This window comes from Garra rufa, chromosome 8, assembly GCF_049309525.1.
Source record: "Garra rufa chromosome 8, GarRuf1.0, whole genome shotgun sequence".
Lineage (NCBI taxonomy): Eukaryota > Metazoa > Chordata > Actinopteri > Cypriniformes > Cyprinidae > Garra > Garra rufa.
The window spans coordinates 48,081,679-48,086,971 of record NC_133368.1 but is presented as its reverse complement, the minus strand read 5'-3'; positions in this window follow the sequence as shown (position 1 = coordinate 48,086,971).

Sequence of the window (5,293 nt, the reverse complement as noted above, 5' to 3'; positions counted from 1 at the left end):
AATAAAGTAGTAGTACATATAAAATGTTTCACATTAATTTTATTTTTTTTTATTAATAAATAAATATAGTATATACATAATGTTTTGCAAATGTTTAACTACACATTAATTTTAATATTATTTTACAATTAAATAAAGTACTATATACATAATGTTTAGCAAATGTTGAACTAAACATTAATTTTTTATATTATTTTATAAATAAATAAATAAGGTACTATATACACGTTTTGCAAATGTTTAACTACACATCTTTCATTTTACTAATATTTTACAAGTAAATAAAGTAGTATATACATAATGTTTTGCAAATGTTTAACCACACGTAATTAATTTTAATAACATTTTACAAACAAATAAAGTAGTATACACAATGTTTTGCAAATGTTTAACTACACATGGTTCATTTTAGCATTATTTTACAAATAAATTAAAAATTAATAACTAATATAACTAACATAGCATATACATAATGTTTTCCAAATGTTTATCTTTAACTACACATTGTCATATGAACAATCAGTAATAACAGTTTTTTTAATATTCACAAAACTGAAGGACACAAAACTTGCTTTATTTCGAAACAGACATCATAGCAAGCAAGTTCACTTGTGATTCAGTTCAAAGATTCAGATCTTTTCGAATGATTCACTAAAAGAAGTGTTTTAGAGTCACTCATTATTAATTGTTTGACACTTGTGTGTTTATTCTTACAAAATGCAACGTGATGGTCACAGTTAACACGGTTCGGTCCTTATCAGAAAACCCGTAGGCAAACAGCAGCTCTTCCCTCCTACACACACTCACTTGCACTCATTGAGCCGCAGAGGAAGCGATTATTAAGAGCAGCGAGTGTAAATCACAGCAAATACGGCTGGAGGATTGTGGGAGTGTGAGGTGAGTCATATTAACACTGATGCAGCAGCAGCCGGCTAAAAACAGACTGCAGAGACGGAGGAAAACACACACCGTGACGCTGTGCATCAGAGACACGTCACTCAGCCGCTCACGCGCCGCAGGGCCCCCGTTCCCATCCCATCCCGCCGGCTCTCAGGAGACACGGAGCCCCGGGGAACCGGCATCACGCGGCCTCATTCCAAACGGGTTTGATTGACACATGCTGAGCCTGACATCAGCCAATCGTGAGTCACCGCAGAGTGCAACAGTCCCCGCCCACTTTTTCAACAGCAAGTATTTTTCCAGTATAGAGTTATAAATCATGAACCAAATCAACCAGCGATGAGGAGAATCACAGCATTTGATACTAAAACATAAAAGGAAGATGAAAAGAAATATAGCTGCAAGCAGCAATTAAGGGGCCAAGCACAATCAGAGGCAAAATAAGGAGCCAAGCATGGCATGGAGTGGCAGACCAACTGCAACAATGAGTTATTAAAGCCATATTAGGATGATTATAGTCAAAATGGCTGAAAAATCATAAATATAACCTCTAGTAATATGATTTAATGGGATATCACTTTTATCAAATCGATAGGGTGTGTTCAGTGTGAGGTGACAATAGCACACACAAAGTTTGGTGTCAATATGTCAAAGCTTTGCAAAGATTATAATGTTTCAAATTTGTTGCATTGCTATGCAAAAACAGTTTTGTCTAACAACACGAAATCCATAGCTTTTTGTCAGCATGGTGTGAAGATGATCTGACTTGATTTTGGTGAAAATCGGATCAACAGTCTAGGAGGAGTTTAAAAAAAAATAGTTTTTTAACAAATCAAAATGGCAGACACGGTTTGACATGATTCGTTTATGTGTTAAGCGACAACCATTTCATATATCGACACAAAATCCATAACTTTTTGTCAGCAGGGTCTGAAGACAATCTGAGCCAAATTTGGTGACAATTGGACCAATGGTCTAGGAGTTAAAAACAGGTTTTCAACATAAATCAAAATAGCAGAGGCTGTTTGGCATAATTCGTTGATGTGTTAAGCAACAACCATTTTCATATATCGACAAGAAATCTACAACTTTTTGTCAGCATGGTCTGAAGATGATTTGAGCCAAATTTGGTGAAAATTGGACCATTGGACTAGAAGTTAAAAACATAGGTTTTCAACATAAATCAAAATGGCAGACACTGTTTAGCATGATTCATTGATGTGTTAAGCAACAACCGTTTCATATATTAAGACAAAATCCACAACTATTTGTCAGCATGGTCTGAAGATGATCTGAGCCAAATTTGGTGAAAATTGAACCAATGATCTACAGTAGGAGGAGTTAAAAACATAGGTTTCAACATAAATCAAAATGGCAGACGCTGTTTGGCATGATTCGTTGATGTGTTAAGCAACAACTGTTTCATATATCAACACAAAATTCACAACTTTCTGTCAGCATGGTCTGAAGATGATCTGAGCCAAATTTGGTGAAAATTGGACCAATGGTCTAGGAGGAGTTTGAAAAGTAGTTTTTGCAAACTATTAAAAAATAGTGAAACAACTAAACCTCTTCATCAAATTCATTTCAGCGTTATTCGAGAACGGTTTGACTAATCAACTTTCTTTCCACAAATTTTCCCCATCATGGTCTGAAGATGATCTGAGCCAAATTTGGTGAAAATCAGACAAACTGTTTAGGACAAATTCAAAGAATATGGGTTTTACAAACTATTAAAAATAGTGAAAAAACTAAACGTTACAATTCAAAGTTCATTTGAATCGGCATGAGCCAAGGAATCAATGGAAAAACAAAAGAATTTTGCTTCTAGACGTTATGGTTCAAAAAGTTATTAGCATAAACATGAATGAAATTTTGGACAAGTGGTGGCACTAGAGAGTTTGAGTTCGAGACTCCAAACTTGCTATGGTTAATGTTGAGACTGTCCTCTATCAGTGTGCCAAATTCATAACTTTCCCGCAAGCAGTTCTATGGGCTGCCATAGACTTCCTGAGTGGAAGAAGAAGAATATGAAGAAGAAATTTAACCAATACAATTAGGAATGAAAAAGAAGAGCAAGAAAATGCTTCAGCTCACTTTTGACAAAAGATCCCAGAGCGACAACAAAGAATAGGAGGAGCTCAGCTCTCCATCTGACCAGCTGCTGCTCCTCTTCAACACCACACACACCGGAAGATGAGGAAGATGATGCACATTACACACACACACTACAATGACACGACTCAAGATTACAGGCTCTTCCAGCTCTTTTCTCTCGTCTTCCCCCACGCTTTTACAGCTCTGACACATAATCAATACTTTACATTGGCACTTCCATTAGCTGCTGCGGACTCAACACACACACAAAGATATTCCTTCTTTACAACCGGCTGAAGAAGCTCTTGTATTGCTCTATATGAGCAGTTCCCAAGAGTCTTTCTGTCTCTCTGTTGTTTTAAAGCTCTGGCGGCCAGCGTGAGCTTATATAAACATGCTTAGAAACAAACGGAGCTGCTCTTCTGTATTCCAGCTGGGAAACAGATGGACGACATTTAACAATGCAACAGAAAATCTTCACTGAAACAATAGATAAATATAGGAATGGGCAGCAGAAGATGTAAATGAAACAAAGATAAAATACTATTTAAGTTTATCTACTTTAAAATTGCATGTTTAATATATTGTGTTGCTTGCTTTCTTTGTGTCTTTGTAATTATTTGTGAAATTTACTAGCAATTTCTAGTTAAAAATGTCAGTATAATTTATATAATATATATTATATTATAAATAAAACTATTTAATAACTATTTATTTATTATGCATATTTTAACAAAAAATATTATATTATATAATATGATGCAATATAACCACACTATAGTATAAATATACAGTAATAAATATTTATAACTATAACTACTTAGAACTATTATTTTCAGTTAAATTGTTACATGTACACACACACACACACACACACACACACACACACACACACACACACACACACACACACACACACACACACACACACACACACACACACACACACACACACACACACACACACACACACACATATATATATTTATATAACATGACTTATAACATTGTTATATTGTATAATATTATGCATGCAATACAATAGAATACAAAATAATACATTTTATTATGTAAAGCTTATTATACTATACAATAAATTTCAATATAACAACAATATAGTATAAATATACGGTCATAAATATGAACTATTTATTAGCTTTACTAATGAACTCCATTTGTTTTTATTAACTTCATTTTGTAATTTTTACATAGATAAATAAAACAATATTATATAAATATTACAATATTTTTATCATCAATAATGAACTAAATTGATTTAATTTTTTTTTAAAAGTTAAAATTGTTAAATTGTTAAATGAGCAACAGTTTTAGCTATTCATGCCGAGAACTATGAAATTTTACTAGTATTGGTACAGACTACTAAAATGTTGCTATTGTGATAGTCAAAACGAGGAAGAAGTTAAGTTATTAAATACCCCACCTTAACACAGAAGGTGTTTGTCTATAGACATATTTTTAAGCTCCAAACAAAAAGAGAAAATTGAATTTAGAAAACATACAAACATGCATTATCATATGGTTATATAATTTTCTTAAATCACACAGAAAAGCCCTCGACTAATTAAACAACATGATGATCTGAGCCAAATTTGGTGAAAATCAGACAACTAGACTAGGACAAATTCGAGAAAGTAGGTTTCACGAACTATTCAAAATCGAAATTAAAAAAAAGCGAAAAAACTGAACCTCTTGGTCAAATTCGTTCATGTGTTATTCAAGAACGGTTTGACTAATCAACTTTCTTTCCACAAATTTTACCATCATGATCTGAAGATGATTTCAGCCAAATTTGGTGAAAATCAGACAAACAAACTAGGACAAATTCGAGAAAGCAGGTTTCGCTAACTATTAAAAATCGAAAAAAAAAAAAAAAAAGCGAAAAAACGAAACCTCTTCATCAAATTCGTTCATGCGTTGTTCAAGAACGGTTTGACTAATCAACTTCCTTTCCAAAAATGTTTACCATCATGGTCTGAAGATGATCAGAGCCAAATTTGGTGAAAATCAGACAACTAGACTAGGACAAATTCAGGAAAGTAGGTTTAGCGAACTATTAAAAATCGAGAAAAAAAAAAAAAAAAAAGCGAAAAAAAACGAAACATCTTGGACAAATTCGTTCATGTGTTATTCAAGAACAGTTTGACTAATCAACTTTCTTTCCACAAATTTTTACCATCATGATCTGAAGATGATTTCAGCCAAATTTGGTGAAAATCAGACAAACAAACTAGGACAAATTCGAGAAAGCAGGTTTCGCTAACTATTAAAAATCGAA